General features: G+C 41.2%; 1 protein-coding gene across 2 annotated transcripts in view; it reads right to left on the bottom strand.

Annotated features, from left to right (window-relative positions):
* NEK1 (NIMA related kinase 1) overlaps positions 1-13,343 on the bottom strand; it is a 1,277,786-nt gene that overhangs the window by 998,733 nt on the left and 265,710 nt on the right. The window lies entirely within an intron of this gene.

The following is a 13,343-nucleotide window of genomic DNA, read 5'->3' on the forward strand; positions in this document are numbered from 1 at the left end:
AATTCATTTGCAAAGTTTATTGCATAATCTGAAGAGTATCTGCACCTAGGACTGATCAAAAGCAGCCAAAGAACATGATTTGTTCGGGCTGAGCCTGCATCGGGGAAAATGAAGTGTGGTGGGTTGTCTGAGTAATCTGCAATGTCTTGGAGTAATATGAAATGGAAGCTGACAGAAGGATGAAAATAGATGCTAATTGATTAGGGCTACGATTCATCAAAAAGGTACTGATGGCTCCTGGGTGATATCAGTTATGCGCTATTAACTAAACTGTGAGGTATTGGTTTCTGCTCAGATGCGCAGCAGAAGGCGTATGGACTCAGGCTACAAGTAGTAACATTTTGCTTCATTTTCTGCAGTAATAATGGTAATGCATCCTTTATTGCGTAAGTTTCATGTCAAACCATACAAAATTATTTCTTAAAACCACAGTTCATGACAATATTAATTATTCATAAAATCGACTGTCAATATTTTAAAAGCATTAAATGAAAAGATTATCCAGTATTTGTACTTTCAACCTTATTTATAGCCAAGCCTAGATATTTCATAGCATGTTCAATATTTTTGGGTGTTGTACTGTAAAACAGTATAACGTTGCCTCAGAGATTGTTATGACTCCTCTTGCCCCAAAAATATATATTTTTATATTTCTTACGCAAGTCAAGCAAACCTGGTCACATACATAGTACGTGTTCAATAGATTGCCGACCTCTGTTACAGAACCAGCAAATATTTGTTATTTCCAGGAGCTATTGAATTCTTGTAAAGGGAATTATATATATATATATATATATATATACATATACATACATGGCACGAATGAATTGCTATTTCTCTATCTATCGACTTGATATGCAAATGTCATGATATTTATTCAATCAAAGATTTTAGCATTTTTAAACTTGTGCCGCTAACATATGTTTTAAGCAGCCGTCAGGCTCGCATTAGTCTTTTTACCTTGTTAATGCTTACCTCATTGCACTGTCACTTTAAATATTGTAAGGTTACGCTGTACCCCTGTCATGTGATCAAGGTTCATTATCGAACCGAAACGCGTCAAGACCGTACAGGCTAAATAAATCACGCATTCTGGCACTTAACTGTGGTCCGTCTCCGTCCTTGGCGCGAAGCTGCAGATTGACGGTGTATTCTGATATACATACATATATATATCTTCGGATATAATTTTGGGAAATTAAAACCAACAAAAGTGGGGAAACTATTACCAGAGTGCGACCTATTTCTTTCTTTGCGGAAAGGGTTTGAAGATTAATGGCGGCTGGGCTCGGTTGCAAGGTAACGCACAACTGAAAGAGCGCCACATCAGCGAAAGGAGCCGAAGGATGATTGATATATATATATATATATATATATATATATATTTTTTTTTATTTTACAGAGATTTATATATATAGCGCAAACTTGACATGAATCGGGTATCAGAGCGCTTTACATAGCACCAGTTGCGTTATATGAGGACACATTCATTTTTATTAGGCACGGGAGATTAAGCGATTTGCCCAGAATCACAGGATATTCAGCGTCATTGCCAAGGCTTGCACCCAGTTTGCCAGGTTTGAAGTTGCCCGCCCTAGCCGTTAGGCCAACTGATAAACGTAAATAAGATTTCTTCACTCAAGTGTTTATGTTGAAATCCAGCTAGAGTTGTCTCTGCAGTGTGTATGTTCCTATCTTATATGTATTATATTTGTACAATAAAAATTTCTCTATGTCCTTTTGGAAATAGTATGCTTTTATTTCTTGTTTTAATTGTAGCTTACATTGATCTCTAGGCATTTTTATTAATTCCTTCAAGGACTGAATGCTATAAACTGACAGCACTTTGGTGACTCACTTTGGTCTCGCTTTACCCACTCACCAAAGAGAGTGGATAAAGCAAGAGTGATCTCGCTTTACCCACTCTTCTTTAATCAATGATTTGAGGGTGTTCATTCCGGATACATGGCAGTCTATATAGAAATTTAATTGATTAATACGTGTTATTGCCTTCAGAGACGCTAAGAGCTACCTCGAATCACAAACAACACTGAGGAATTAAAGTTCTTAGACTGAGACATTTTTCTACACAGGAAAGAAAATGTTTTTCAGTTTATCAATTGTGGTGGGTTTTCGGTGTATTGTACCATAGGTGTGTATTGGATATGGATAGGTCGACCACCTCTCAATCAATCAATCAATTAATCAGGAGTTTTTACAACACGGTTACTCACCGTGAGGGTCTCAAGGAGTTGTGTGGGGGGAGGGGCTGCAGACCTGTGTGGGCGTGGAGGTTCAGTCCAAGAGCCAGGTCTTGAGGTCCTTCCTGATATGGAGGGGCAGGGAGTACCATGTCTTGGCGGCGATGTAGGAGAAAGGTCTTCCTCCAGTTCTGGTCTTGTGAATCCATGAGACAGTGACCAGGGCAAGTTGGGCGGAGCGAAGTTGTCTGGCGGGTACCTAGAATGCCAGGCGGTGGTTCAGATATGCTAGTCCTGCATCGTGGAGAGCTTTGCAGGCATGTGTGAGGAGCTTGAAGGTGATTCTCTTGTTGATTGGGAGCCAGTGGAGATGTTGGGGTGTTGTGTTCTGTAGTTTCCTGAGCTATTTCTGGGTGGCACCAGGGTAGTGTGTGTTGTCGTAGTCAAGTCTGCTGGTGATGAGTACATGGGTGATCGTCTTTCTGGATTCTGTGGGGACATCTCCACCATATTTAATTACAAATCTTTTTATGGCTCCAGTTGCACTTGAGGTTTTGCTTTGTAAGTGTTCTATGTGTGAATCTGAATTTACGTTTTTGCCCATTTTGACTCCAAGGTATGTGTAAGAAGGTAAATACTCGATCTTAGTTAGAAGTCCTGGTCAGTTATATGTTGGGCTATTACATCCAAATGACATTACTTTGGTCTTACTGTAATTAATTTGAAGATTGTTTTCCATATTATGGGCCTTATTTACCAGTGAGATGTGTTGCCCTTGCGCCATGCAACGGGGTGCAAGAGTGACAACTCATAAAGCAGATATATCAGGCCACGCAAGGCCCCCTTGCATGGCCCTGAATGGTTTGAGTAACGCAGCGCAAATCACTGTGTTGCGTTATTCTGCCATAGGGAGGAGTTCCATGGGTGATGCGTTGGTGTTCCCACACAACACCCATAGATTTTAGCGCATTACCAGATTTACCATTACTGGTAGATCTGGGAATGTCAAAATCCTACACATCCCCATGGGAGGCGTAACAAGCAGAAATATGTTTATTTCTCCTCGTTTTTCCGCTTTCTAGGTGTGCTGCACTTAGCAACACACATAGAAAGAGGAAAATGCCTCAGGGGTTTGTTTATGTACAGTGTCCATTTCTGCACAAAAACAATCCTGCTTACAATGCAGGCACCCTTGCTCCATAGTGTAAGGGTGCCTGTGTTGGGGCTAGGCAGCACATTGTACGCCAGCACTGGGAAAAGCCAGGAATGCTCTGTATTATGTTAAATACAGTGCATTCCTGCCCTTTCCCTGTCACGCAGCAAGGTGGCTTACTGTGATGATCTGCATGATATTTTAATAAATATGCCCCTATACGCATGTAACCGATTCATCTGCCATTGCAGGCCGTTCTGAGACGTCCTCAGTCTAAGCTGAGTACAAGCCCTGTACACTAGCATGTTTTGATACATCTCCGTTGCTTTGTTATAGCATTTCTGGAATATCTGTTATCTAGAGGGAAAAGAGTAGCGGTGTCAGGAAGCATCCCTGTTTCAAACAGTTATTTGTAGTGATTTTTGGGGTCATAACCTTCCCTGATCCACATATCACTGCTGAGATCAATATTTAATTGTAACAGAATCATGGCTATCCCCCACCGTATTGAAAGCTGTAGAGTAGTCAGTGAAACACGCAAAAAGATTCATCTTGGTAGTGCATGTTTTTTCCCCATGATGGATAATGGCAAAATAATGTAAAGTTTTTATTTTCCGCCCATTCTTCCAAGAAGGTTAGCAGATGTTTTGCGAAAAACTTTCCGCCCACATCTAATAGTGCAAATATTTGATAACTGTTTGGAATATCTTTCACTCCTTTTTAGGTCTCGTCTGCATGTGCTGTCACCATGGCAACAAACTTGTGGCTTAAAAAAACCAAAAAGAGGGTATTTCAGCCTGCCTATTACTTACCATTCGTTGGCATCTTTATCACTCTTCTTTGCCGCCTTCTAAATTGGCAGATTATGCGCTGCGTCACTTCCTTTTGTTTGTGTGGGGCATGGACCAAGTACAGATTAATTAATCTTAATTGGGCGTCTATCCGTTGCTCGTGCTGTGATTTTAGCTTTTTTGGCATTTCTTTTAATAACCTGAACTCGATCCGACCCGCAGATATCAGCACTTTGCATGAGCACCTGTTACATTCTACAGGTTCAAATTCTCTTTTTTATTAAGGCTGGGTAGATTCATGGATTTGCCCAGAATCACAGGATGTGGACAGGATGCCAAGACTTAAACCTGGTTCACCAGTTCCGAAGTCGCCAGCTCTGCCCACAGCACCACATATGTCTACCCTCTCCCACACACTCTTTCTCCAGTATCCTGCCTCCCTATTTGCTTATGCAAACATTCACACAACATGGAGTTCTTGCCACTGCTAGAAAACCGGCACTTGGGGAAAAGCATTGCCTATTTCAAACTAGTTTGAAATCACACTAACCGTCTACGCAGAATAAAATATAATGCATGAGCGCTTCATGCAAGTACGTGGTAATCCTGGCTGAAAGACAGCGAAGAGTTGTATAGGGGCCAAGCCATTGTCAATATGCGATAGGAGGGTTAGCTGCTTCTTTTAGACGGCCTGCATCAGGTTATGAAACAAGCACTGGCAAAGCCAACAGGTCTGGCTTACACAAGATCTATTGGCTTTATCGAGGTTTCTTAGCCATGTTGTACAACAGCTTATCTACTGTTCTGAATGGCTGAAAGTGAAAGAAAAAAAAAAGTGCTATGATTCAGTCAACACTGGCCGCTTTAAAGCTTTTTTTTTTTTTACTTCCATGTTACACAGCAAGCACGCAGCTGTACAACATGGCTTAAAAACACTGAACACATAGTAGAATTATTAGCATTGTTTAAAAATTCTTTTAAAAAGGGCTATAAAGCAGACGGCATTGACCATGTCACAGTGCTATTTTTCCCATTTTTAGCCATAGTGCACAGCAGATGTGCTGCTGTTTAACAAGGCTAAAAAAAACATTGACAAAGGCAATAGCATTTCGCATAGGCGCGACATATTGGCTGTGCCAAAGCTTGTTTGAAAATGGGTTGCACTATAGAGCCTTTCCAAGATGGTTGTACCTGGCCACAATGCATCACGGAGCTGAATACAGGAGCCATTAGGTGGCCCCACTTTTCCATATTACATTTCATGATTGTACATTACAGCCCATTAGGGCCAGGGGAGATTGTGGTATTGCTTTCTTTAATATACTTTACCATCGGTCCAGTATCCAATCAGTAGACTGCCTTTTGAGCAAGGTGAAGGCCGCCACTTCCCGTGTTGTACATCAGGGCTGTAATCCTGTGGGAGAACCCAGTGGAGTCTCCGCAAGACCAATGAGGGCACATCAGGATGCTTACCACCCCCCCTGTACTATTCCCATGGAGGCATCTAGAAGGTCGGGATCCAAGAGTAAAAATCTACAAATTCTATCATGGAATATAGCAGGATTAAAAAGCAAACTAGTTTGCTCAGACTGGGGGGCATTTGTGGACAACCAGGACATTTGCCTATTCCAAGAGACCTGGGCCTGGGAAGAATACCATAGGGTCGGCTTTGCGACATTTAATATTTTGGCTACTAAGGGGGAGAAGGGGCGCCCGTCTGGTGGACTCACGCTCTGGGTAGGCACTCATCTTGGGTGCAGAGCTGAGCAGCTGACAACTTCCACCAACGACATTCAATATGTTCTGCTGTCTTTTCCTGCCAAGATGAAATTAGCCCTCATAAATGTCTACTCAAGACCTGTGACCAACAGACAAGAGTCCGCTACCATAGATCACCTAGGGCACTTCATCCCAACCCTGGACCCAGCGTCCCTGTTAATTTTAGGAGGGGACGTCAACTGCCAATTCGAGCCACTTACCCATCTAACTCAAGAGGCCCCCTCAGAAGATCTATATTGGTCAATTGCTGCTCCGCAGATTACCCCAATCAAACATTGGTCCCCCCTGGATGCCAAAAAGTCCATTCACTCATGCTGCTTCACTCTCTAAGGGCTTGCAATGGGAGGACCAAATCCGACACTCCCGCCCAATTTACGTTCAATAGAGAAGGCCAGGCCTCGCTAATAGATTACATCTTGGTGGAAACCAGAACCTGGGAAAAAGTCCTGGATTTCCACGTTCAAGCGAGGCAGGATAGTGACCACAATGCCCTGATTGCAATTCTGGAGCAGTTGAAACTTGGTGGGTCCACCCTCTGTCCCCCCTCATTGATCGGGCCTAGCGCTTTAAAGATCACCAATAATAGGAGGAAAGTGAGATGGAGCCACATCCAACACTCTCCCCGTAAACTGGCTAAAGCCTACCAGATAGTAACACCTATGATAGCCAGAATGTGGGAAGTTGGACAGGTGGAGGCAGCGGTAGAGGATAGAGATAAGATCCAGAAAATTCCAGTAGCTGGAATATTGACAATTCTGAAATTTTGAAAGCAAACATTAATCGATTTCCAGGTTTCTTGCAAGTAGATTATATTATAGTTTTTCAGAAAGGTTCTTAGTTTGTATTCATTCTTTTTAAATTGAAAATCCATTCTTTTTTAATTGACTATCCAGAACAGAAATTTTCCATAAATATATCTGCAAGTTATCAGTATAAACAGTGTGTCATTGGATCCAATATCAGGAATATCAAGTTACTTTGATTAAGGCATACGTTCTGGTTGTGCCCTTGTTTTCGTCCATCAAAGTTAGCTAGATCAGCTGTGAGGTATATGTTCCTTCCCAATGTGTGTTTGTCTGTTACAATAATTATGTTATCCTTTTCACTAAATACTGCTTTATCAGAGCTTTGAAATGTTGGGGAGAGTTACAGTGCTGAATTTGTTGTTCGCCCTGGTTTATTCTTATGCACGTCTCAAGCAGTGAGGTCATTTTTTACTCTCCACTGATTTCAAGTTTATTCACAATTCACTTAAGGTTTTGCTCCTATTCAAAATGTTCAAGTAACAGTTTATTGTTAAACATCTAGTATGAATCAATTCCTTCCCTAGGTTTTGATTTGTCAAGAATGTCATTATTGTTAAATTGCTTAAGTTGGCTTGACCCAGATCCTCAAAATGATGTGAGTAGGTTATGCTGATTCAAGGCGTCATATGGCCCTGTGGAAATGTAGATGGAACAGAAATTAATTTGTAAAAAACAGCATTTGTTTTATCCATATCCTGTTTATTGGGAAGTGAATTAAGAAGTTGGATGCCTTTAGTTGATTAACTGTAACACTTAAAATTTGTTTGGACAACTGAACTTTTGTGACCATAGTTGGTTGTCAGAATCATAGTCTTCTCATTGTTTTCAGGACAGTTATCAAACAGGTTATTTTCATTCTGCTCCTCGCAACAATTTCTATTTTGCTCATCTCTCACTGGTTCTTGGAGAGTTTTCCTTATTGCAATAATTCCTTCAGAGATTTATATTAGGCTATCATTATTATTTCTGACATTTCCCAGTGTTTTAATATTAGTTTTGTTAGTTATTATGATTGCTATTTTCATTAGAGGAGAGTTAGGATTCCCATAATCGGTCCACTGTTCTAGGAACATTTCCTTGACATGTGTACATTTTTTGCTGTTTTTTAGATATTGTACAGGCGATGATGAAATTTGCGATAAGACAATATCACTTTTTTCTGGATTTAACAACAGAAATGTATTTGCTTGGGGAAATAATGTTGTAATGGCTCTGGTTGTATTGACTGCTGTAGTTATTTTTGTTGTAGATGGTATTATTATCAGACTTGTTTTCTCCCAGGTGCTCTTCCTGCATGTTTTTTGTTTAGATTTTTTTTTTAAAATCCCCAAAAAATCAGGTAAGTTTTTTGTTCTCAAGACATCAGTTAAGGAATATTTGTACTGTTTCTCAGGATATTTCTATTTAATTTACAAAGGTTTTTAAATGCCCCTTGCTCATGTATGGTTGAAATTTGTCAGACTGGCTATCAGCCTTTGTAATTGAAGGTATTAAGCTATTTGCTCTTTTTTTTATAAGAGCTGTTGAGCAATCTTTTGCTTTATTTCAGAGTCCCTGATTTCATTTCTAATTGCAGGAGATGATATTGCTCTGACTGTTCTTATGGTATTATCCAAAGTGGAGGTTGTTTTGTTTATTCCTTTTGGCAGATTTTCTAAATCATTTATTTTGTTTTCCTAAGTATTCCTTGTAATAGATCTGGCAAAGGACTGCTTGTTTTGTGTGTTATTTCAACTTCCCAGTGGTCTCTCTGTATTCCCTTCATTTTATGTGGCAAGACTTGTATTAAGTCAATGAAATCATCGATGTGTATAACTGTTGCACTTTTAAGACCAGATCATTCCAAAAATTACCTTGTTCAAAATATCCTCAGTAGTTTTTCCTAAGTGTGTGCATACTCCAGGAGATTGCTTTTAGAAGTGCAGTCTGATTATTGTGCAATAAGTGTATCCAATTTCTTACATGGTGTGTTGCGCATAGCGCTCACTGCAGCAAGGACTGGATAAGTTGAGGGAATATCGGTATCTTTGTCATGTGATATGGACATGTCCAATTTAGAGGATGTTTCCCCTTTTAGATAACAGGAATACTAATATGTATCTGGGTCCAGGTCTGGGCCATGTTATCGAACTCATTTGTTAGGTCAAGATCATTGAAGGAGTTTCCAATGACTATATGGGTTTATATAGTGGTAGAGGTTAGGTTACCCTAAAAAATCTCTTCCCTTTCATAAACTGATTCACTGTCTGAATCTATCTCAACAGATAGGTTTGCCCTGGCATATTCATCTGTGCAGTGACAACCAGTATATTCTTAAGCTGGGAAGCCTTTATTATAGGCCTACAAGAAGAGTTTGAGATGGGCATAAGGAAAATTGACTGTCACTGAATGGGGCAAATCAGGATGTGATTGATTGTTGCATCTTGATGACTTCTGGAACTTGCTGAATTATGTTACTGGCCTCCTCAGGCCTCCCACTGCTCTACTTAAAGCGGGCTCACTTAATCCCTACCTCAAGCCTGTTTGCTTCACAAGAAAAGGATGCCTGACTTCTTGTTTTGTTCTCCAAAGGATTCCCATCTTTGGCTGCTCCTCTCCGTTAGACTATTTGGGCTGGGAATACCATATTCTTTTACATTTCTCAGAAGTGTTTTCTGTATTCAAATTAGTGCTACTGTGGGACATGAGAGGAAAGTCTGCTCTCAGCAACAATATAGACTAGATAAATATACCTTTTAAGGAGCTCCAGCATCTTGGTGCTAGGATGTTCCGTACTTGGCACAATGCCTACACTGGCAAGCAAGGGCCGGGAATCATTACTGTGTGATGATCTGACCAAATTCTAGATCAGCACTTCAACAGTAGAAAGTGAGAGTCCTAAATAATGTCAATTTTCTCTAAGCATACTTTCAAATAATTTCCAAGAGGGTTGGAACTGCATAGAAGGGAGTCACACATCTCTCAGATGATATCAAAGCACTCAAGGATACAGTTTCCAAGGGGACTCTCAACATCTAACTTTGGGTGTAAAAATGTTTAGCTGGTGGGCAGGAAGGAATGAGCTCAGGTTAAATGAGTGGCACCCGTTCTAGAAAACCTGATGACCAAGACTCTCCAACTAAAGAATCTCTCTGTCTTCTATTCAGTTGAAAGAGTTCACCAGGCTCAATACCTCCCCCAAAAACTTGGGCTTCTTGTTGCATATCTACTTAACATCAGGGACATAGAACCCATCCTGCAGGCTGCAAGAGAGCAAGTCCTGATTCTCTAGAAAAAAGCATAAACACCCACTGTTTCCGAACTACAGGCAAGCGGTACAGTAGTGAAGGAGGAACCTAAATGTTTTTAAGGAATGAATGAAAGAAAATGCACCTTACTGCCTGTGGATTATAGCCACTTGAAGAAAGTGGCACATTCTTTCACCTAAAAAGGAATGTGACTCGCTAGAGGCAGACATGCTTATGAGAGGAGCAAACGCGGACAGCTGAGAAAGGATGCAGTGCCTCTGAAATTGCTGCAGTTCCCCAGGATCTAGAGGAGGGGAAACATGTGTGGTGACTGAAACCTTATTTACTGTCTGCAGCTTGCCAAGTGGAGGCCCTCACAACCCATTAACTCTGACCACAGTGGCCTGGGTGAGAGGTGAAGAGGTAAACAATATAGATTACCACTCACCCAGGAGGGGAGAGATACTCCAGGTACTTGTGCTCATATTTTTAGACTATGGTGGTGGGAGACCTGCCTGACGCAATATGTTTGTATTTACAAGCCAATATTGCCATTCAATCGATTTTTATATATTCTTGTGAGTGGCCCTGGCACGATCCTCAGTTTTCATCCCTGTTCAAACGATATAGAACAAAATGGAGATTAGGCAGTGGATTTCAATGTGGACTCTCTTTTCTTCCACCGGTTACAGTGATACAGGATACACAGTGCATTGTTATGGTATTTTAAAAACGGAAGGGTAATTAGCACTTTGTGCCTAGCAAAGATAGGCAGTTTAAGGTCCGACAATCACAACGCAGAGAAGGGTTGGTTTGGGGAGATTTTTGTTCAGGTTAACAACTGTAATTCAGCACAAAGTGTTCATATTAACCTGCCCTAGACTACAGCTTTATATTGCTTATAGACGTACAAATCCGCATTGGTATGGCTCTGCAACAAGTTACAAAAGAAATTCTCACCTGAAAAATGAATACGAATATGACACAACCCTGACCTGGTCCTGTTGCAGGATCACACCAGATTATTGCCAACTTCCATTTTGTTGGCTGACAGATACATTCAGTTATTACAATCTGTTTACACTGGTTCTCAAGTTGGGGGGGCACTGATGACACAAATCTCTCTTTCAAGTGGATAAGACTTTGGTGGATACTCAGGGTTTTAACCTCATCTGTTGGGCAGTGAGGAAAGTGAAAAAATAGTGATAGTCTGGATATTTGTCTCCGAGGATACAAGTAACTGTCCTTTAGATGTCAGGTGCCCTGTTTCATGTATAGCGGGTTCAGAGAGGGGTCTTTGATTTGATCACAGACAAGGTAAAGTATGTATGAACCACTGCTGCACGAGCTTCAACCATCCTTTCATTGCCCGGAAGTTTTGCTCCAGCTATGGATTTGGAGGTTACATGGTGATACTGAAAGAAGTGAAACAGGAATTTTTCAACTTGAATAAGCACAGCTCATTTTCAAGATCAAATTACTTCTTGAACTCCTTGACTAGATTTTAAAACATGCCAAACTTAGCAATGGGCAATTTCAGACCATTCGTACCTTTTGATTGTGCTAGGAAATAGAGAAACTAGACGCACAGTAGTTTGGAGGTGCAGGGCAAGAGAACTGGAAGAGTGGAAAACACTGGACTCTTTAGCTGAAACTACAGAAGCAAATTTTCTAAATAATGTAGGTACTGGGAAGACACCAGTGACACATAGAGATTGAAATAAAACTGACCTACGGGGACAAGCTATGTCCGGATTCTTGGGTAAGAAAAAGGTATGCACATAAAGGGGACGGTTGAGGATTGATACCTAGTCTATAAAAAATCTAAAGCACAATAATAGAGAATCCAACTAAGACTGCATGCTTGGCTTATTAGATGTGATAACAATAGATTGAAGAGGCTCTAGTTGAGACTAGAAACCCTATCACGGCTGATGGAAATAGAGCAAAACTTTTGCCACGTAACTGCAGGTCTGATTAGCCAGTCATTCGATGAACACTGCAATTGGCCTGGAACCATTTCTTTTTTTTTTTTAAAGGATCAGTCCCATTTTGGACCTTATTGACAGGGTAAAGCTAGAGGTGTATTTGATGGAGGATGAAATATCTGCAGTCTTAACAGTCTACCACGCAGAAGCATTTAAAAGACTATCCAACAGAATAGGGGGCACATGATGGCAATGTCTGAGTTGTCGAGGCTGGATAGCTGACTACTTGTGTACCCGTGCAAAATCACAATGTATGGGACAAATGGAGATACTGAAATATCATAAATTACTATTTGACGCAGGTTTTGTAATAGCACTTAGTAGCACTGCTCAAATGTTCGGCTCCCCAAAGACACCAGTAATCGGATCTGGGGCCTGATGCACTAACACCTTCTGCAAGGCAGGGATGTGCAACCTGCACAACTGATTTCCAAACGGGGGTTTAATTTGCAATATGGCAAATGTACTAATAGGTGACATCGTAAGTTGCCCATTCACAGGGGGTGCAAAACAACATGCCTAATGAATATTACTTAGACAAGCTACATATTGTGATGGGAAATAGCAAATACCACGACCGCCGAACAATGCATTGCCTTTGCAACATGGGCGGAACAATGAATGCGTCTGAACAACACAATCCACTTACAATGCACGTCGTTATAACAACATGCGTTAGGTAAAGCGTGTAGGAAAATGCCCCAATTTGCATGGTTACCCCACACTTTTTGCCTGATACTTGATGCATTTAGACATGATATGCTCTGGGTCCCTGCCAATCAGGTTCACAGGCCTGTATTCTTTCCCCAAAACATTACCTTTGTACCCACAACTGGCACATCTTGGACCACAGGTAAGCCCCTTGTAAAAGGTACCATGGGTGCCAAGGGCACTCTCAACTAAGGTCTGCAGCACTTATTGTGCCACCCTTAGACACTCTGCACCTTGACACCCACACACTGCCATTGCAGGCTGCATGTTTCGGTGCAGAAGTGAAGAGTAGACATGGCACACATAGCTGTGTGCCATGCCTGCAATTCATTGCCAGTGGCCTAGGTAAGTCACCGCTCTAGCAGGGTGCAATAGCCCACAGGTGAGGGTACAGTTGCATGAGCACTCTACCTCTAAATCCATACATAGACATTGTAACTGCAGTAAAATCATAAAGAGTATATGGTCTGGGAGGTGGTCATTACGAACTCTGCAGCTCCATAATGGCTTTACTGAAACCTGAGAAGTTTGTCAGCAAACCTCTCAGCACATTAAGCCTACAATGATACCAGTGCGGGATTTAATGTAAAATCCACAGAGGACCTCTTAGAGATGCCTCCTGAGAAACAACCAGCCCTGGTGTGGTTTCTAAATGTCTGCCCGCCATGTGCCACCACCAGACAGATT

This window comes from Triturus cristatus, chromosome 2_2 (assembly GCF_964204655.1).
Source record: "Triturus cristatus chromosome 2_2, aTriCri1.1, whole genome shotgun sequence".
NCBI lineage: Eukaryota > Metazoa > Chordata > Amphibia > Caudata > Salamandridae > Triturus > Triturus cristatus.